At 38.5% G+C, this 22,483-nt stretch overlaps 1 protein-coding gene and 1 non-coding gene across 48 annotated transcripts in view; one reads left to right on the top strand and one right to left on the bottom strand.

The window, feature by feature from the left end:
- APBB2 (amyloid beta precursor protein binding family B member 2) overlaps positions 1–22,483 on the top strand; it is a 409,320-nt gene that overhangs the window by 119,798 nt on the left and 267,039 nt on the right. For 43 of the 47 annotated variants that reach the window (XM_074039650.1, XM_065544921.1, XM_065544916.1 and 40 more), the window contains one exon: positions 452–563. The exons of the other annotated variants lie outside the window; for them this stretch is intronic. The gene's annotated coding sequence lies outside the window, so the exon portion shown is untranslated. The remainder of the gene's footprint in view (positions 1–451; positions 564–22,483) is intronic. 47 annotated transcript variants of the gene reach the window in all.
- LOC123573705 (U6 spliceosomal RNA) lies at positions 16,806–16,908 on the bottom strand. The gene has a single exon (XR_006698447.2). It is a non-coding gene; the product is annotated as a U6 spliceosomal RNA (small nuclear RNA).

The following is a 22,483-nucleotide window of genomic DNA, read 5'->3' as shown; positions in this document are numbered from 1 at the left end:
ATTTTCGTTAAGTTGTTGTGATTCACTTCTATTTACAACTACTTCTGTGTTTATAAGATGAGCTCATGTTTGAAAGTGGGAACTGGCAAGCGTGATTTCAGAAGACCTTCCTTCCCAAGTCACAATATAATTAGAAGTCCAGATTCTCCCTCGGTTCCTTTTTATGACTCCCTGAGAAAGACATTTTTAACAGGAGTGGTTGCCAAGAAGCCTCGCTAGTTCCTGCTTTAGAAACTTTAAAAAGGTGACAGATCGAACTGCCATCTAGATTTAGAAAGCCTTGTTAGTATATTATGAAAGAAAGATAGCTTACATTTCTCATCATTTAAGGATCCCAATGACGTCTTTATTTTATTGATGCGGAGATACTCTGAATTGCAATGGGGTATTTTGATTTTTCATTTCTGATCGGATTTTGAATTTAAAATTTTTGTCTCTACACAATTTCTAGGTCGATCTCTTTGGGCTGCCTGACCTCCTTGGGTGATTGCTATTAATTAACAGACTTTGTGGGGAAAAAAAGGAGCTTGCCTTCTGAGCTTTGTATCGAAGACCTGGGAAAAGTAAGTAATTTTAAACTTGCTTTTAAAAAATTCTTTTATACCTCTCTCAGAAAGTTAACAATAGGTCTGTGGCTTTCTACTTTCTTTCATTCCTGGCTTAATAAATTTTACATGTTTTTATGGATGTGTAACATGAAAGGGGACTCAGGAAACCTCTTTGTATGAAAAAAAAACCTGCAAGAGATTAGGATGATGTTCTACATTGTGCCATTTCTTTTGAGTTTCATAAACTGAGTCCTCAAGGTTGTGACAAAACTTTTATCAGATTTGCAAGTGGTTAAATGTCAAATACAAGGCAATGTAATATGATGTGACAGAAAAGTGAATCCAGTTGTCTGAGCTTCAGGTGTTTAGACTTTTAGATATTTTGGATAGGCTTTTTGTTTCTGAATTTTTAGAGTAAGGATGAAATCAACTTGGTACTTTTCTTGTCTGGAAAGGAAAGCAAAATGTGGAATTGCTTGTCCAATAAATTCATCTTGTAGCTTTGTCTTGGAAGAATTGATGCACCTGCCAGTTTTATTTTAGAATTTTTTTGAGGGCACTATAAGACATTCTAATTGAGACACTTGTTGAATGTTTTTGCTGTATTTTAGAAAAAATTGCTTGGAACCAGAAAGTTCAGTTTTATGCTCTTATCTTTTTGAAAAATGGACCTTACAGATATATAAAGTCGATCTATTTTTTTAATGGATACTACTTGGAATTATGAATGATCAAATGCCCGTAAGAATATATGCAAAATAAAATATGCACGTACACGTACATAAACACACACAAATATCCTCTCTAGCATGCTCCAGAAACATTATCAACAATAGGAACTGTTTTTCTATTAAATTACTAGATAACTTTCTAAACTTTCTATGCTTTGTGTCTTATAGCTCCTCTCTATTTCTGGCAGTACAGATGAGCTAGTTGAAACATGTTTAAAATAAAACAAGACAGAACAGAACTTAGCTTTCGTTCTATGAAAGCATTAAATAGTAAGATCAGATTTATAGCTCTATTGTTATCATATTTAACTATACGTTTAATTATTAAATTGGGTATTATTTTGTAATAACTATAATAAGGTAAGGGTCTTGAGTTTTGAAGCTTATTTGAAGTTAAATATTTGCACTGAAAAAATACATACTTTGGGAGGCCGAGGTGGGCGGATCACCTGAGGTTGGGAGTTCGAGGCCAGCCTGACCAACATGGATAAACCCCGTCTCTACCAAAAATACAAAAAAATTAGCTGGGCATGGTGGTGCATACCTGTAATCCCAGCTATTAGGGAGCCTGAGGCAGGAGAATTGCTTGAACCTGGAGGCGGAAGTTGCGGTGAGCCAAGATTGCACCACTGCACTCCAGCCTGGGCAACAAGAGGGAAACTCCCATCTCAAAACAAAACAACACAAACAGAAAAACATGTATGTGTATGTGCAACACACAAACACATATACACACAGACATACACAGACATACACAGACACTGCACATACACATGTAATTTCTGAGGGCTGTCAAGTCTCTGCTAAAATATGAATTAGTTGAAAGTAAGGACTTTGAAAATCTCACCCAAAATATTTTTTTGTTACAGTGAAATATTTGTAATAGTAAAATATTATTGTCAGTGGAATTTTTAAAAAATAGAAATTTATAGGTTGAATTTTTTAGTCTTGTAATAACATGTTAATCTTAAAAGACATATTTGTGTTGTAGTTGTGTGTTGTAGTTGTTATTCCATTTTAGAAGGATATTTGAAAAAGGATTATGTTGGAGGCCACCCAGTCTGTCTACAAAAATAGAACAAAAAGGTCAAACAATTGATTCTCTGGGCTTCAGGGTCTAGATATTTGCAGTGGTGTTTAGATTGGAAATATAACTTAGCTTCAGAAAGTAAGCTACTTAAGCTGCCTTTCGAATAACAGCATTTCTTTCAAATTTCACATAATCTCTAGTACAATATTTTCTTTACATTATACCAAAATATTCCCTTTTGGGATACATTGTGGCATTGTTGTAAAAGTTGTGTTTCCATTTTGTAGAGGGAAGGCATCTGTGGGACTTGTGTGTTTACAGTAAGCTAAAGACAGTCCTGTGTTACAGAGGACTGTGACAAAGAGACTGTGACAAAAAGATCTCTGTGCACTAAACTTGATGTTAAGGCCAGACGCCGTGGCTCACACCTTTAATCCTAACACTTTGGGAGGCAGAGGTGGGATGATTGCTTGAGCCCAAGAGTTCAAGACCAGCCTGGACAACAAAAGAGACCCTGTCTCTACAAAAAATAAAAAATTAGCTGGGCTTTAGTGGTAAATGCCTGTAGTCCCAGCTACTCCAGAGGTTGAGATGGGAGGATCATTTGAGCCCGGGAGTTTGAGGTTGCACTGAGCTATGATCACACCATAGCCCTGCAGCCTGACACTCAAGTAAGACGCTGACTCTAAAAAAAAAAATTAGTAAAAATAAAGTTGATGTTACAAGTGAATATTTATATATGCAGAAGGATGTTTACAATGTACCCTTAAGGTTTTAAAAAAGAGAAGGTTATAATGCAGAAGTGTACTGCACATAAATCTGATTTTGAAGAACTAGTTAAGTTTTATGCAAGTTAATGGGAGGGGAGGGAGGGAGATGTCTTTTCTGATATTTATTAAAGTTGTAAGAGAGCGTTTCTGACGGCTCTTTGAAAACTGTAAGGGATACTTAAATGTCTTTGTGGTTTCTTTTTGGAAAAGCAAACACACAATTTTAGAGAAAATTCGGAACCCTAGACAACCTCCACACTTCTTTTTAAACCTCTGTCCTTTACTTTCACTTTTTTCTTAATTGCACGTGTCTTCAAAGTCTTCCTTGTTTCAAGCATTTCAAGCAATTCAGAAAATTGATTATTTGAGGTAGATTTTTGGAAACGTGAGTCTATAATGATAATAAAATATAAACCTATCTTCAAAAAAATTAGCCATGGATTATTTTAAAGGAAATAAAAAGTTTGTATTTTACTATCCTACTTAATGCATGTCTATGTTTGGTTTTATGTTAACCCTAAATGAGTATGCAGCAAGTTGTTTGGTAACTTACTTTTTCCACTTAATAAATAATGCATATCTATGCCAGTACGTATTTACCTACAGCATGATTTTTAATGAAAGGGAAACAATTGGATCTTAGACTTTTGTTTAATTTTAGGCTATCCTGGCTTTCAGTTAGAAAGGAGTATAAATATGTGGAATCTATGGCGTAGGTTCTTCATATGAGAACAGAACAGAAAAGGATTCCCCATCTAGAATCTTTACCATGTTTACTGTAACCAGACATATTCTGAATAGGAGGCTCATGGGTCTGAATATATGTTCAAAATGGTAAGTGTCACTGGCTGACAGGTGCTGTGTATAAAGCTTTGTGTCTTCTTTGGTCCCTTTGTTACATTACACAAGAGTGCAGGTGACATATTCCTCCCGCTGAGCTGTCTTAATCAATATTTCTGTGCCTAAGGGAGGATTTTACCTAGGTATTTCTTTCTTCAAAGAAACTCCAGGTAGCTCAGATGAAATGATGGGTACAGAAGGAACACTGATGGATTTTGGAATATAATTTGTTTATGGAGCAAATCGCAGTCCGGGTTAATTGGAAATCCAGAATGTTTTATAAACCTTTGTGTGCTTTCTTAATTTTTAGTTCATTTATTGAGCTAACATTTGTTGAGCAACTACTGTGTGCCAGGAGCTCATTATTCAAAGATGAACGAGATATGTCCTTCCTTTTAGGGAACTTAATTTGAGTTTCAAAATTAGATTTAAATAACATTTATGTAGCATGTACAATGTGAAAAGCAGTGGAATGGATATTATATTCTTAGATGAGACATTCAATGACTAAAATTCAATAATGATATTTACTGACCTATACCTTTCAGAATAAGTTAGGAATATAGTTTTCTAATTTTTAGGGTTTTTTCCCTCCCATTACGATTTTGGTACCTGCTGCTACTTTTTAAGTTAAATTAGGAAATGGTAAAAGGAAAGTTAAACAAATTACAAACATTTAATTGGTAAATGTAGAGAGTGGTTTTGAAAACATGGATGTGTGTGTGTACACACACGTTTTATATTTGGAAGCCCGTATGCATATAGTGTCATCATTTTTTTTTTCTAGTAGAATATTTCTTAGTTCACATGATACAATTAAATATATCTATCAGGATTTCTGGGTATTTTGCCCTTAGGGTGACTCTGTTGCCCAAGTAAGTTTGGAGGCCATACCATTAAGCACTTGATATTAAGCACTTGATGTCACAGGAATTCTAGGGGTGGGCGTTATTGAAACTCGGGGGAAAAGTAACTTGCTACCTTCATACAGTTAGAACATGTTTGAGTCAGGCTTCCGATTATGATGCATCTAACTACAAAGCCCTGCAGTATCTTCCTGACTCCCATGAGCTGGTGGTGAAAGCTGATTCGAGAATGCTGTAGGTATGCAAAGGACAAGCAGTCCTTTCAGCTGAGAAATCAGGAAGTCTGTTCACTGCATTGAAGAGCTGGAACTGAAGTATGACTTGAGGGCTGAGTGAGAAGACAGAAAGTAGGGAGATAACTGGGGCTGTAGAAAAAGCATATGCCAAGGCATGGAGGAATGGGAGCCCATGGCATATCCAGAGAGTGGCAAGAACTCCACCGTGGCTGGGGTATGGAGTGTGGAGAACAGAGTGGACCCTGAGATCCAAAAGGTGCCAGAGTGAGAAGGGTCACATGTGTGCCATGCTAGAGACTTAGAGTTTCTAAACAATAAATAGCCATCCAGAGTTTTAAAAGGAGAAATTATTAGATGGGAGTTTTATAAAGATCACTTGGGCAGTAGCATGGAATATAGTCTGGAAAAGAGAAGACCAGAGGCTGGAGACCCAGGGCCACCATGTGAGGTTGTGTAGATTGTTCACTGCAGAAGTGTAGGTGTGAGCAGCAGATAGGAGGACTTAGAATCACCCAGCACACATGTGGTCAAGCTGTGCACTCATGGGGCTGGGCCTGCCTAGAGAGAGCACCTTTTATAATTTGCACAATGGGATGATCTACTTGCTTTTAATTGTTTTGAAAACAATAGGATTAGATAAGTAAAGATAAAACAGTGTACCCTAGGGCCTAAGAGTCTGGAGGTGGGCATACTAAGCTATTGGCTATTTGTCAATGGGCATGTTCCCTATCCTCTGAAAGCCTATTTCCTCATCTTTAAAGTAGAATTAATAATAGGGTCTGACAGAGCCCTGGAGAGACCAGTTAAGAGAAGTGGTGAAATATGAGAGATGGAGAAATGATAGATCTGGGACTGCAGGCTGCTGCTAGCCGTTGTGTAACCCTGAGAGTGTGCTGGGAACTGTACTAAGAACTTTGCCTGTTTTATTTTATTTAATTTTATATCTGCTTTCAGCAGTAGATATTATTACCCTATTTTCAAGATTTTGAAACTGAGCCCCTGGCAGGTAAAATAACTTGTCTAATGTCACACAGCCAAGGAGTGGCATTGTTAATACTTGAACCCATCACTGTGGTGGTCATGTTTATGTTCTTAACCATTTTGCCACATTTTATAAGTGATCTTTTCTGTTTTCACTCCTTTAGTATCCTCCTTGCATCCTTTGTTGTTTTCAACTTGAATTGAGTGATATTTATGTAACATTTCATTTAATTTGCTATACTGTAAGATCCTGAGGGCTGGGGTCAAGTCTCATTAATTTTTTTGTCTTTCATAGCACCTTGCTTAATAAAATATGACCAATAAGACAATAAAATGTGGTTGACAGAGGCTGGGTGCGGTGGCTCATGCCTATAAATCCAGCACTTTGGGAGGCCAAGGCAGGTGGATCACTTGAGGTTAGGAGTTCGAGTCCAGCCTGGCTGACGTAGCGAAATCCCGTCTCTACTAAAAATACAAAAATTAGCTGGGCGAGGTGGCACGTGCCTGTAATCCCAGTTACTCGGGATGCTGAGGCAGAGGAATCGCTTGAACCCAGGAGGCAGAGGTTGTGGTGAGCCAAGATGGCACCACTGCTCTCCAGCCTGGGTGACAAAGGGAGACTCCCTCTTTTAAAATTGATAGAATTAATAATCGCTAAGATTCCTTCTGTCTTCTAAAGTTAAATAATTTTTCATTCTATAGGTAAAGCTTCAGTTGCAGTTGTAGTCCAGTAGAACTTAAAAAGAGCTTCTTGGATGTTAGTTTGGTATTTGCACTGATGGTTAAAGTTTCAAGAAATTCCTAATTGCCATTTTATCTGAAAAATAATTTGTGACTTGCTGTCAAAGACTGAAGCCAAGACTAAAGTGTACTTCTTGCAAGCCCTTTTTGGAGGCTATAAAGCTATGCTTGCTGCTTCATTGCTGCGGCAGGTGTAAAACTCCAGTGTCGTCAATGATATTTTTGAGTTCATAAAAAATATTACATTGTCATTCATATTAGTAAGGACGTCAGTTTCTAACTCATGTGGAGCCCCTTGGGCCAGTGGTCACTTGTTTTCTTCTTCTTTTTATTGACAAATAAAAATTATATACATTTATAATATACAACATGATGTTTTGAAATGTGTATACATTGTGTCAATCCTAAATTAAGCAAATTAACATATGCACTACCTCACATACTTATTATAGCTGACAGTCACTGTTGTTTGGTGCCTGCTGGAGTCAGATGTAGACAACAACGTGACAGTTAAGGGCAAATGACTATCAGACGCCCTGGAGTCAGACTGTATAGGTTTGGATTCCATCTCTTCTGCTTATGAACTTTTTTTTTTTTTTTTGAGATGGAGTTTCGCTCTTGTTGCCCAGGCTGGAGTGCAATGGCACAATCTTGGCTCACCGCAACCTCTACCTCCCAGATGCAAGCGGTTCTCCTGCCTCAGCCTCCCGAGTAGCTGAGATTACAGGCATGCACCACCATGCCTGGCTAATTTTGTATTTTTAGTAGAGGTGGGGTTTCTCCATGTTGGTCAGGCTGGTCTTGAACTCCTGAACTCAGGTGATCTACCCACCTCGGCCTCCCAAAGTACTGGGATTACAGGCGTGAGCCACCACCCCCAGCCCTACTTATGAACTTTTTAACCCTTGGCCAGAAAAAGTCTGGGAAATAAGGATGGGTAAGAAAACAGGCTGTGATCATAGGTTCATGTACCTGGTTCTTTAGGAACTTAGGAAGAAAAAAATCCTTATCCACTTGGAAGCCACTTTTTGCTCAGATACCCTTAAAAGGAAGCCAAAATTGTGAGCTTGTAGGACAGAATTTAGCACTTCAGTATTATAGCCTATGTTTATCTCAGGATGACCCTTTGCTGTTTTTAAACCAGAGTTCACATGCTCTTGTAACTACTGACTGCATCTACTCTCGTGAACCCTAAGGAGGTAGTTTGGGCTTTGCTTCATGCTCTGTGTGCCTGAGTAAAGTAGGAAATGATGGCTTTTAAGAAAATGGAAAATATTACTTGAGATCAACATTTCATCTGGACTTTGAAAAACTCTGGGGTTTCTTTCATCTTCCAGGAGAGCAGCACAACTGAGCTGTGAGAAAGGAAACCAAACCCTAGGGAAAGTTTTATAGCTCATTTCTGCTGATGTTACTGGAAAAGAGGAAGGTAAGGGCCTCTAAATAGCTCTCATAGCCTCAGTCGGACAGTAAGTTCAGGTGTTCTGGAAATAGAACACAGGAGAGCTCTTTATTCCCATTGGCCTCTGCGTGGCCTGAAGGAGAGGGTGAAACCGCAGCAGAATGGGACTCTTAGAACATTGTTGTACAGCAAAAACAAATGTATTCCCGCAGCAGAGTTTCATATTTTCTTTCATGAATTTAAAGTTGAACAGAGGCCGGTGATATTTTTCTTTTTTGAAGTTTTACATCTTAGATTGCTGGAAGAGCGAGCACAGTTGAAGGAAAACTCTGTTCAGATGAAATCTTTTTTTTTTTCTGAGACGGAGTCTTACTCTGTTGCCCCAGCTGGAGTGCAGTGGTGCAATCTTGGCTCACCACAACCTCTGCCTCTTGGGTTCAAGCGATTCTCCTGCCTCAACCTCCCGGGTAGCTGGGACTACACGCACACACCACCATGCTTGGCTAATTTTGTATTTTTAGTGGAGACGGGGGTTTCACTATATTGGCCAGGCTGGTCTCGAACTCAGACCAAATCTTACTCTTGTTGTCTGTAGCTGCTTAGTTTTGTGCTTTAAACTAAGGGCAAACTTGGCTTGTGCATTCTTGACAGGGAAAAGCAGGATCTAGCAATGCCAACTTTAAAAACCCATCTCCAGGTTTGCCTCCACCCACTATGTGATCCCTGCAAGAAAGCTTCAGTCTGCTGTAAGCTGGTAATCCCTTAATACTTTGATACTTTGATAAAGCAAATAAGATCCTGTGAACTTTTCCTTTTACTGGTGAACTAATTATTGTTTTCCTGCATTTAAAAGCAGATGTTAAACTCCTCCTTTGATGTTCAACAGCAGACAGACTCTAGTTGTGCCTTATAGCCCTAGATGCATATCTGTTGTTTGAATGAAGATCAGCTTTGGCAAATTAGATTTTGATGGCTGCATTTTGATCTGGATCACAGAAGAGAAGAATAGCAATTTATTCTTTTATTTAACATTTATTGGATTCTTGCCTGGCCCTTTGTATAAGTTATGTTCAGATCTCACGAATACCACAAAACCTTGCACAACGTGTCTATTTTATAGATTAAAAAAAATAGGGCATAGAGAGTGATTACAAAACTTGCTCAAGGTTACCTTGGTTTTAAGTTGCTGGGTATTTGGTCGGATTTTTTGGCTGACCTCAAAGCTGTTACTATATAGGGGCTGCCTTTTAAGAGGACTTAATCATTGGAGCAAAGATCTTGAGGAGCTGGGATTAAGAAAAAAGTAGTTAATATATAATCACAGCGTTGTAGAAGAAAGAAATCATCATGAGCCCCTCATTCATTCATTTACTCAGTAGACATTTACAGAGTGCCTGTGTTGTGCTAGATAACTCTGCAAGGTGTTGTGATTCAGTGACGGGAAAGACATAGTCCCTCACCAGCTTCAAGGAGGAATTAGGAATGCAAGAAAGAGTATATGATATGTTGCTCCCCTAAAAGGCCACAGTGTCTTGTTTGGGATAGCTTTTATGAAGTTTTTCAAGATGTAAAAATGTTGACACCTTCACAAAGATGACTTTTTAATTCTTTTGCTTCATTGTATATACAAAATTATCTGCAAATAAACAGAGGGGTGAGTTCACCAACATACTTAGTAGCTGTACTCCTTGTTTGGGCTGCTTTGGACATGCAGAAATGGAGGTTGGAGCAAAAACTGTATTGCATTTTAAACAAAGTCTTGCAAACAAAAATTTTGGACAATTACCTTGCAAGGACTATATATAATTCAGCTTTGGATCCCCCTTTTTGTGGAGAAGATAACTTAGCATAGTGCCTAGTACAACTCTGATTGGCTCGGTGATGGGAAATAAAATACCGAAGCAAGGGGAGAGGAACCTCATAGATGGGGGATGAGTTCAGGTGGTATCTAGGGAGAGTGTGAGGGTGACAATAAAATAAGCTGACAAATACACCAGGCATCAGATCACATGGCATATGATGGACTTAATTCACACTTACAGACTGTTGCAGTAACCAGGAGAGGAAGAGCAGTGTCTAGGTAGTCTGGAAATGACATTAGGTTTTGGTGCTTGAGAGAGACTGCAGTCTTCTTTGACTTCTGACTCTTTTGACTTTCTGCTCACATATGAGCCCTCTATGCCTTCTTCCCCACAGTGGTCTTTATTTCATTTTTTGAGACTTTCAGCTTTTATATGCAGGATTTGGTTCCTTAATAAGTTAGGTGACCATACATACTAACTTGCTGGGACAATCCTAGCTATGCCTGCTCTTCTGGCATAATTTTTGATACTGACCCCTTTCAATATTAAAAATGTCCTGGTTTGGATAATAAATTAAATAACCACCCTACTAATAAAGGAATTTTGTAGCATTCTATATCTTTTTTAAAAAATCTTTACAGCATTCAGACTGCTTTGATAAACTAAATGTGGATGTAGTATCAGTAAAATTACATATCAGACTAGTGTCTGATGTCTTATAAGTAGAAAAAAGAAAAAATGAGCAGTGGCTGAAAAGGCTCAAATGTACTGTAGAGAGAGATTAATTGATTTCAACAAAATGAACTTTCATTACAACCAGTTGTTGGCATAGCCATAGGAGAGAGGGCACTTAAAGGTTGTCATGATGATGGGTAGTGTTTAGGGAATCTGGCATCCTTTGAGAAAATCTTATCATAGCTTGTTTTGATTTAGAGTTTCAGTGTTTCCATCGCAGTGGTAGTTTAATTCAGATCCTTTTTCATGTATTTCTTAAGTAGAAAGTAAAATAATATAACTTCTTAGAACAAAGATTCTGTCAGAGGTTTAAAGAAATGACTGGAAGGGAAATTGTTAAATTCAAAATTTTCCCTTAAATCTTCTGTTAAATTGTATCTTTTGATGAAAATGGTGGTGTTTTAATCAAAGGAGATATTCATATAGGGATTCAATGGGATGCCATATAATGTATGTTCGGGTTTTTTTACTTAATAAGTAGGGTTGAATTGGCATTATAGTTCATATACATGGATTTGAAGAAACAAACTAGTGTTTTGTTATATAAATATATGTAAAATAAAAGCTTTCGGTGTTCAGGTAATGCTTGACAATAATTGCAGTAGGAGACACATGGGTGTAGGATCAAAACATGCTTATGAACACTCTTTTCCATATCAATATTTTATGAAATAGTGATGCATTTACCTTCAGGTCCCATAGTGACTTTTACCCTGCAGTATCATCTTTTAAAGAGGGTGGATTAACAGAGTAGAGGGATTGATACTATATAATCTGGAAATTCTATTTATCTTTGAATTAAATTTTGACTCTTCCACCGGCTATCTGTGAATGAGTTTTTTCTTTGGGCCTCAACTTTCTAGCCTATAAAATATAAATACTAATATCTGCTGCTTAGCTTATTAATATAATTTTTGTTAACTCCTGAATCTGGGATAAACATGAAGTGTGTAACACAAAGGTTGGTGGTCTCCCAGGCTCAGGAGTTAATACCAGATACTGAGGATGGAAAAATGTGTAATTGTTGGAAGGGTGAGACTGAAAACATAGGTTGAGCTTCCCTAAAAAAACCAAAGTCCAAAATACAAAAATATCCAATGCTTTTTGAGTGCTGACATGATGCTCAAAGAAAATGTTCATTGGAGCATTTTGGATTTCAGATTTTCAGATTAGGGATGCTTAGCTGGTAAGTATATAATGCAAATATTCCAAAATCCCCAAAATCTGAAGTTCAAAACCCTTCTGTTCCCAAGCATTTTGGGTAAGGGATATTTAGCCTGTAGTTAGTAGGCAGTTTCTGGCCAATCAGAAGGATGCTGACCGTACACGTTCTGGATGGTCATCCTGACACCCATCCTGACAATCACCCTCGGTTGTTGGTGTCCAGAAATCTGTGTTTAACCTGCGATGGTTTGCAAGGAAACCCATTAGATCTCTTAGTTAAATTAATGCCCCTTCTCCCAGCTTTGTTACCTAGAAAAAAAATTAATGCCCCTTTCTCTGAGGTGATCAGGAAGAGAAACCATTTTCATGTGATGAGGTGAGCCTGGACATCATGCCTTGATTCCTATCTCAAAGATTCCCATTTTCATTGCTCACCCTGCTAAGCATTGCTGCCAGCATTGTGATAGCTCTTTGGGGACTCTGCTTTCCCATTTTCCATTCCATCCCTCATCTGGAAACATGTCCTTAATTCCCTAGAGAAGATAGAAGTTGAGTTTATGACTTTAAAAAAAAACACAAACTGCTAGTTATGGCAGTCATAGACCTATTCCTCACTGGGCTCTCTACTGGACTGCCTCTCTGGTTTAGACCATCCAGTCCCTGCCTTCAGAAGTGACTGTCAGCACAGCTAGATGTAGAATCTAGGCATCAAAGAGAATGAGACCCTGAAAGAGGGAGGATTTCCTCCTTCCTTCTCCCACGTCTTTCCTTGCTAGTTTCCATTTCTTATCTCAGGATCTGCTTCTTCCCAGGATAATTGACAATGGAAAGTACACCTCTCACAGTGCAGATCCTAGCCCCTTTGCACAGGGCTGGGATGGCAATAGCCACAGCTGTCAAAAAGTCTAGTATCAGTACGAAAGCTCCCCATATAATCCTGGGAGGTTCCTTTGCTAGGGCAGGGGTTAGTTGATTAACCATAGTGTTTGTATACTGATGTGGTCAAGAGTCTTTGAGAAACCACTTTGTAGTGACCTTTTCATCAGCAGACTAAGGTAGTACTCCTGACCTTTAGCTCAGGAGTTTGATTAGAGAAGATAGAGGAATGCAGGAAACCTGAATTACAGTCATGGTTGTGCCACCTCCTTATGTGACCTTGGAGACATCAGGTACCTCTTCTGCAGTCCTCATTTTCTTATCCATTAAGTGGTTTCACATGTAACAGGATTTTTAAGGTCCTTGTCAATCACGAATTCTATGAATCTATAATAACTCCTAAAAGTACCTCATACAAGTTTTGAATAGATTCAACTTGTCTGTATCTGATGATGATGGTTACCATTCTTAACATTGCCTTGGTTTGTGACTGCAGCTATTTTGTGGAGGTCCACGCATCTATTGCTGGAAAAGGATATCCTCCCGTTATTTGTTATTATACTGCTCTCTGATGATTATAAGCTCAACAAGTCTCCCCTGTGATTGTCTTATGTAAAATGTCCCACTGTAGGCCTGAGTATTAGTGATGGTACCACTTTGTTTAAAATATTGGGTTCTGGCTGGGCACAGTGGCTCACACATGTAATCCCAGCACTTTGGGAGGCTGAGGCAGGCAGATCACTTGAGGTCAGGAGTTTGAGACCAGCCTGACCATCATGGTGAAACCCCATCTCTACTAAAAAATACAAAAAAAAAAAAAAAAAGAAATTAGCCAGGCATGGCAGTGCATGCTTGTAATCCCAGGAATGCGGGAGGCTGAGTTGGAAGGATCACTTGAACCTGGGAGGTGGAGGTTGCAGTGAGCCAAGATTGTGCCACTGTACTCCAGTCTGGGTGAGACAGCAAGACTCCATCTCAAAAGAAAAGAAAAAAAAAATTGAATCCTCTGTATCTGAATGGATTTAATAGCTTCTGATTTGTGATGTTGAATATACTTTATAGATTAAATAGAGGTGATTGTTGATAAGTTTTAAGGTATATTTCAAAAGAGAATAAATGCTGATTTTTCTGTTTCTACAGAAAACATCATTGGTGTTTTAATAGGAATTGCATTGCTTTAAGTAGTATAGATGACTTAACAATATTAAGTGTTCTAATCTATGAACACAGGATGTCTTTCCATTCATTTTTTATTTCATCAATATTTATTTATTTATTTTTTAGAGGAAGGGCCTCAGTCTGTCTCCCAGACTGGAGTGCAGTGGTGTGATCACAATTCTCTATAGCTTTGAACTCCTGGGCTCAAGCAATCCTCCTACCTCAGCCTCCTGAGTAGCTAAGACTATAGATACATGCCACCATGCCCAGCCTTTTCCATTTATTTGATTTTTATGTTATTCTAACAGGTTTTTTTTTTCATGTGGAATTTTTAAGGGTTTCTACCTGTGAGATTATGTCATCTGCAAACAAAGATAATTTTACTTTTTGCTTTCCAATTTAGGTGAATTTTTTTTCTTGCCAAATTGTTCTGGCTAGGACTTCTACTACTATGTTGATAAGAAGTGGTGAAAGTGGACATTCTTTTCTTCCTTTTGATCTTACAGGAAAAGCTTTCAGTCATTAACCATTGAGTATGCTATTAGCTGTGGGTTTTTCATATGTGACCTTTATTATGCTGAGATAGTTTCCTTCTATTCCTAATTTGTTGAGTGTTTTTTATCATGAAAGATTGCTGAATTTTGTCAAATGCTCTTTCTGTATCAAATGAGATGATGATGATGATGTGTTTTTTCCTCTTTGTTCTGTTAATGTGGTGCATTTCATTGATCAATTTTCATATGTTGAACTATCCTTGCATTCCAGGTATAAGTCCCACTTGATGATGGTGTATAATCCTTTCAATAAACTGTTGAATTTGGTTTAGTATTCTTTTGCTAGGGATTTTTGCACAATTTTCATGAGAAATAATGGTTTGCAGTTTTCTTTTTCTTTTTCTTTTTTTTTTGAGACGGAGTCTCGCTCTGTCGCCCGGGCTGGAGTGCAGTGGCCGGATCTCAGCTCACTGCAAGCTCCGCCTCCCGGGTTTATGCCATTCTCCCGCCTCAGCCTCCCGAGTAGCTGGGACTACAGGCGCCCGCCAACTCACCCGGCTAGTTTTTTGTATTTTTTAGTAGAGACGGGGTTTCACCATGTTAGCCAGGATGGTCTCGATCTCCTGACCTTGTGATCCGCCCGTCTCGGCCTCCCAAAGTGCTGGGATTACAGGCTTGAGCCACCGCGCCCGGCCCCGCAGTTTTCTTTTTCTTAATAGTGTAATTGTTTTTCTTTGGTATCAGGGTAATGCTGGTCTGATAGGAGTTTGAAAGTGTTCCTTCTTCAGTTTTTTGGAGTTGTTGAGAAAGATGGATGTTAATTCTTCTTTAAACGTTTGATAGAATTCAGCCGTGAAGCCATCTCTCTTTGACTTTTCTTTGTTGGGAGGTTTTTGATTACTAATCAATGTCTCTACTAGTTATAGATCTGTTCAGGTTTTTTATTTTTTCATGATTCAGTTTTGGTAGGTTTTGTGTTTAGGAATTTGTTCTTTTCATATAGGTTATCTAATTTGTTGGTAATTATACTCCTATAATCCTTTTGATTGCTGTAGAAACAGTAGTAATGTCCCCTTTTTCACTTCTAATTTTAGTTAGTCTTCTTTTTCTCAGTCTACCTACAGGAGTGTCAATTTTATCAGTCTTTTCAAAGAACCGCCTCTTGGTTTTGTTGATTTCTCTGGGAGGTTGGCTTTTATGACTTTCATTTATAAATTATTATTATACAAATCATCATAGATTATTTCAGTATTAGACTTCGGTTTTCTTGTTTTTGTAGTTTGGCAATGAAAAAGGCACCTTTACCTTACATATGTAGATGCATGAAGGGTTTAAATAATCAGCACTTTAAAATAATGAACTTGAATGTCTCTGCCATTTTTTGTTCCTTGGATAATGCCTTTGTCTTACTACTTATTGTAGTTTGTTCTTATTATTTGTTGCATTATTGTGGTTACACTCTCATGGATAGTTAAGGTAGTGTCCCATGATTTGATAACCAACTGGAAAGTTTCTTATGTTTTCTTCATGCTGAACTGCTAAAAGTTTAGGTGACATTAATTAATTGTCATAATTATATTAAATGAAAAGCCAAAGAGTGAACTTAGGGAGAAAAGCTTAGAGGACCGGTGGTCTGAAAATTACAAATTTTAATTCTGATTTTCTGAATCATGATATTCCACTGAACATGTAGACTCATTACCTCTCTACACCGTATTTGATGTTACTGTAATTCAGTGAGTGACCTTCTCTGTGATTATGTGCCATAGGCAGTTTCAGTCTTTTTTTTTTTTTTTTGAGACAGAGCATGTAAAAAAATTGATGTTATTGTAATTCAGTGAGTGACCTCTGTGATTATGTGCCATAGGCAGTTTCAGTCTTTTATTTATTTATTTATTTTGAGATGGAGTCTCCCTCTGTCGCCTAGGCTGGAGTGCAGTGGCGCAATTTTGGCTCACTGCAAGCTCCACCTCCCGGGTTCATGCCATTCTCCTGACTCAGCCTCCCAATTAGCTGGGACTACAGGTGTGCACCACCACGACTGACCAATTTTTTTGTATTTTTTAGTGGTGTTGGGGTTTCGCTATGTTAGCCAGGATGGTCTCAGTCTCCTGACTTTGTGATCCACCCACCTCAGCCTCCCAAAGTGCTGGGATTACAGGCGTGAGCCACTGTGCCTGGCTGTCAGCTTCAGTCTTATTTTCAAGGAAATGCCACTCAAACAAATCATTTAATGACTTACTTTATACTGAAGCTGAGAATCTTGTTCAGGCTTCTTGGCTTACTTTAATTTCTCCCTTCATTTCTTCCCTGCTCCTCAGAAGTCAAGAATTTTCTAGTTATGTTTTCTTTTTTAAAAAAAAAATTAACAAAGATTATATATATTCAAGGAGTACAACATAATGCTTTGATATATGTGTATGTACTGATTAAAAATATGGAATGCTTCACAAATTCGCGTGTTATCCTTGTGCAGGGACCATGCTAATCTTCTCTGTATTATTCTGATTTTAGTATATGTGCTGTCAAAGCAAGCAATTCTATTTCTTTTTGATAATTCATTTACTCAATTCTTTTGGACCAGAAACATTTTATCTCAGAGGCATGATGAACACTTGTCCTCTGTGGTGCAATGTCTTGTGTATTTTATTTTCAGAATTCTTACATAAAACTTCTATTTGTGAATCAAGCCATTTATTTCCTTTTTTCTTTCTTTCTTTCTTTCTTTTCTTTTTTTTTTGAGACTGAATTTCACTCTTATTGCCCAGGCTGAAATGCTCACTGCAACCTCCGCCTCCTGGGTTCGAGTGAGTCTCCTGCCTCAGCCTCCTGAGCAGCTGGGATTACAGGCATGCGCCACCACGCCCGGTTAATTTTGTATTTTCAGTAGAGACAGGGTTTCTCTATGTTGGTCAGGCTGGTCTTGAACTCCCAACCTCAGGTGATCCGCCCATCTCGGCCTCCCAAAGGGCTGGGATTACAGGCGTGAGCCACCATGCCCAGCCTGTTTCTTTAAGAGATTTCTATCAAAGTTTTCATAGATTTATTAGTTTGTTATCTAGTCACTACAAATGATCACTTTTTTACAAATAAAATATTTTTATATTACAACTTTATAATACGTATTTTTATTGATTCTAAGACACATATCTTTTCACATTTTAATATCTTTGAAATTTGATATATCTTGCAATCACTGACATTTTACAGCTATGATTGGCAGCATTTTTATTTTTATTATTATTTTTAAGGCCTATGAATGTAACATAACTTTTATTTTTATTAATAGTACGTAAAATACTGGTGTATCTTCTAGTCAGTAGCAGTTAGATTTGGTGAAATAAGTTCCTGTTAATGATCACTGTAATAATTACTGTTAGAAACTTACTGTGAAACTTCTACCTTTACAACAGGACCTGTAAATGGCAATGTAACAGTTGTTGTTGTTCTTTTTTTTTTTTGAGACGGAGTCTGTCTCCAGGCTGGAGTGCAGTGGCGTGATCTCAGCTCACTGCAACCTCCACTTCCTGGGTTCAAGTGATTCTCCTGCCTTAGCCCCTGAGTAGCTGGGACTATAGGTGTGGGCCACCATGCTCAGCTAATTTTTGTATTTTTAGTAGAGATGGGGTTTCACCATGTTGGCCAGGATGGTCTTGATCTTTTAACCTAGTGATCCGCCTGCCTTGGCCTCTGAAAGTGCTGGGATTACAGGTGTGAGCCACCACACCCGTCCACAATGTAGCAGTTCTACAAAAAGTTTAGAGTGGAAAAAAAATCACCTGTAAGCCATAAACCTATATACTTTAACAAATATATTTTGTATGTATTTCATTCTAGTCTTTTTACATGTGTACATATTTTTATCCGTTTGTAGCTATAGCATACATACTACTTTGGTCTACTCATTTTTTATTCCTGTTATATCTTAATTTCTCTCTGTTTCAGGCCTTCATATTTGTCTTATTTATTTACTTATTTATTTATTGAGACAAAGTCTTGTTCAGTTGCCCAGGCTGGAGTGCAGTGGGACGATCTCTCCTCACTGCAACCTCCGCCTCCCCGGTTCACACCCTTCTCTTGCCTCAACTTCCCAAGTAGCTGGGACAACAGGCGCCCGCCACCATGCCCAGCTAATTTTTTGTATTTTTAGTAGATACGGGGTTTCACCGTGTTAGCCAGAATGGTCTCGATCTCCTGACCTCAAGTGATCTGCCCGCCTTGGCCTCCCATAATGCTGGGATTACAGGAGTGAGCCACCGTGCGCAGCCTGTCATTTTTAATAGTTCCATAATCTATCAGTGTATGACCGTAATAAAACTGCGTGCCGCCCAGGTGCTGAAAATTTAGATTGTTGCCATTTTTCCTTTTGTGAATAATGCTTCAATTAACAACTTTTTAAATTAATTTTATCATTAATTTTGGCCATTTGTTTTATGAAATATAACTTCGGAGAGGATCTCTTTAGCCCAGGGGTTTGAAGCTGCAGGGAGCTCTGGTTGCATCATTGTACTTCAGCCTGGGTGACAGAGCAGGACCCCCAAGTCTTAAAAAAAAAAAAAAAAAGGAAGAAAGAAAGAAAGGAAGAAACATAACTTTGTAGAAGCCTCCTGAACTGTGTTTTGCTGTGAAGAATCAATCTTTATATTCAAATAAATCCAAATTAACAGCTGCTATTATAACACTGTTCATTCATTCATTCATTCATTCATTCATTCAACTATGTATTCACCAAGAATACATTGGATCATTATGCGTTCTGTAGGTTCCAAGAGCTCAGGAATCAAAGTTAAATAGGACATCCCGCGATGTTTGATATTTTGTTGTATAGTGGGAGACTTAGACTTATCAAAAATAAATACTGTGTGATGAGGGATGTTGGAAAGATAAAGGTTAAAGTTTCTTAGTTGCATGTAATTTACTTTGAGAGGATTGTTGATTGGTATTCTTTTAAGATAGGAGGTGTGGACATACCATGTTACATTTTTAAAATGTGTCTAATAGGTTTATCTGACAGAAAATGGCTCCACCTGACCTATCCAACTTCCTTTTAAGTCTAAACCTGCATTCTGTGATGTATGTGATCCAATGTTTGTATAGAGTTCGGTGTCATGTTCCTCCAACATACTAAGTTCCCTGTTGCCAGTAACTGTGTCCCATGTCTTTTTCCTTTCTATACCTGCTACAATCTGCTGTGTTTGTAGTAGGTGTCAAAGTATCAGTAGTTCATTTGATTTGATTTTAATTGTACTTTTTTAAATGAATGACAATATTTCACTAATTTATACTTTCCTTAGAACTTCATTGACTATCAGTTTGCATTCTATGATCAATGCACTTTTAATTCTGTCTTGTCATATTTGTTTAGTTAAAAAAGTTTCAAGTTAAGAAGATGGTTGAAAGATTATATAATCCCATAGAGATTTTTATAGTAAAAGTTTAAAATTCTGGTACTTGTGATGGTTGGAAGTAGAACCTTCACTGGACAAGGTAAAACCCCTCTGTATAAATTTTTGGAGGCTGCCTTAAGGCTTCGTTGAGATGGAAAAAATTTTTACATAACTAAATATCAAATCAGGCATTCGATACAGTGAATATGTTTTGGAAATAGCCATTTATGGTTCTAGCATTAAAAGGTCATTAGCAAGCTATGAATTTACCTCCTTTATACTCGTGCATTACAAAGTGGACCCAATTTTTAAACTTCCCAAGAAGGTATTCTGGAAACAGCTTTTGAGAATGATTTCTTGAGATTTTTTTTTCCATTTCTGAAACCTGAATAGAATTGTGCTGTGTTCTTTGCAGAGCTGTGGTGATTAGATTGTACAGTTTCACAGACGTGTACACACACACACACACACACACACACTGCTGTGCGAACCACTGTCCTGTTGTGTGATCTTCAAATGAAACAAGGGAGGAATAATCTGGGATTGACTGAGATAAATTTATCTCAGCTCTTCAAAATACAATGTGAGCATAGCGTAACTCACTTGGACAGCTGTGGAATGAAACTCTTGTTTTAGTGGCCATTAGCTATTTCAAGAGAACTGACTACATAGAAGAATGTATGGTAAAGATAGTTTGGCAATTGATGGAATTTGAAGTAGCATTTACAGGCTGAGGCAAGTGGATCACCTGAGGTCAGGAGTTTGAGGCCAGCCTGGCCAACATGGTGAAACTCCTAAAATACAAAAATATCTCCTAAATACAAAATATCTCCTAAAATACAAAAATCTCTCCTAAAAATACAAAAATTAGCCTGGTGTGGTGGCAGGCACCTGTGGTTCTGGCTACTCTGGAGGCTGAGGCAGAAGAATCTCTTGAACCTGGGAGGCGGAGGTTGTGGTGAGGAAAGATCATGCCGCTCAGTCTAAAAAAAAAGTAGCATTTACATCACCAACTGAAATTAAATAATTTTCCCCCAAGGTGATGTGTAGCCTGACTCTTGTGACTGAGGGATTGATCTGTTGACAAATCTTTATGAAATAACACCACAGGAGGGAAAATTATATGCAGGCATCAAGCTTTGCACTTATTTTACAAGCCCTCATTATCGGGTTTGTATGATCTCATGTACAGCTAACAAAAGGTTACTTCTTTGTCATGAAAGCCATCCTCAGTTTTCAGAGACAGTGGGGCACCACAGAGACTTTCCTTCTCTGCGTCCACATTTCTGGTAATGTCATTACTGCATTTGACTCTTTTATGAAGCCCTTTTGGTCACATCAACAGTGCATTCTAAGCTATCTATCTTAACTTCTAGCTTTGTCTGTAAGATTTGTGTGGTTAGCCTGAGGCATATGCAGATAAATTGCCCAGGTTCAGTGTTCTCAGATTTGGAACTAAATGTGCCACAGAACACTGAATCGATGGGTGCAGCTTTTCAGCAATATTGATGTTTCTACAGTTGAATGTAAATCTTTGGATGCCTTAGTTTGCATTTTCATAGTCATGTGTAGTTCCTGACCACTGGTTTTCAAACTGCCTCGTCTCTCTGAAAGCTGTGTTTAAGTGGAAAGACAAAGAAAATTGTTCTTCCCCACCTACTGCTCTTCTGCCCACTCACAACAGTAAGAATCGTGAGTGTGTTTCTGGCCACATGCAAACAGTGGCAGCTCCCCATTCACAAGCTGCTTACATTTCCAGAGTGAGGTGGTTGTGAAGTCAATTAGTGGTGTAGAACTTTGAATGGGTTGGCTAATGGTAGAAACTAATATAAAGAGTAGATGAGCTGGCCGGGCGCGGTGGCTCACACCTGTAATCCCAGCACTTTGGGAGGCCAAGGCAGGTGGATCACAAGGTCAAGAGATCGAGACCATCCTGGTCAACATGGTGAAACCCCCGTCTCTACTAAAAATACAAAAATTAGCTGGGTGTAGTGGCGTGCGCCTGTAGTTCCAGTTACTTGGGAGACTGAGGCAGGAGAATCACTTGAGCCTGGGAGGTGGAGGTTGCCGTGAGCCGAGATTGCACCACTGCACTCCAGCCTGGTGACAGAACGAGACTCTGTGTCAAAAAAAAAAAGAGCCTACCAAAACTTTGATCACCTTTAATGTTCCAGAAACAGTTTTAATTGTTTCTTAAAACATAACCTTCCCCCATGTTTCTCTGTGGAAAAGCTTCTTAGTTCTGCTTGGAAATCTTATGAAACAAACATTTCATTGTTAACTTCGATAGATGGCTACCTATCTCTACCTGTGTATCCCGGAGCAGTGTATCAGTCAGGGTTCTTGGATAGAAGCAACAGAGACTAGCTGAATAGTTTAAGCAAAGAAGTAATTTATTGAGAAGATATTGGGTACATTCTGAATTTACCAGAAGTTGGGGGAAAGGACAGGCACGAAATAGAGACTACACAGCCAGATTCATAGCCAAGGTCATACAATAAGATTAGTTCTATGTCGGGTAGACCCTGTCACTGAACACTGGACATTGGTGTTCATGCTGACCATCTCTTCAGGATCGGACACTTGGCACCAGCTCTGTCACTTCAGCCTTTGCTGCCTCTGAGCAGTGAGTGTTGTTGCCATTGCCCTCACCCATGATAATTTCCTCCTGCTCCTGCCTCTTTGTGTCTCTGGTTCTAGATTCAGGGTTGACCAAGGCTAA

This window comes from Macaca fascicularis, chromosome 5, assembly GCF_037993035.2.
Source record: "Macaca fascicularis isolate 582-1 chromosome 5, T2T-MFA8v1.1".
NCBI classification, from domain to species: domain Eukaryota; kingdom Metazoa; phylum Chordata; class Mammalia; order Primates; family Cercopithecidae; genus Macaca; species Macaca fascicularis.
The sequence above is the reverse complement of the archived record's forward strand: the minus strand, read 5'-3'. Positions and strand labels throughout refer to the sequence as shown.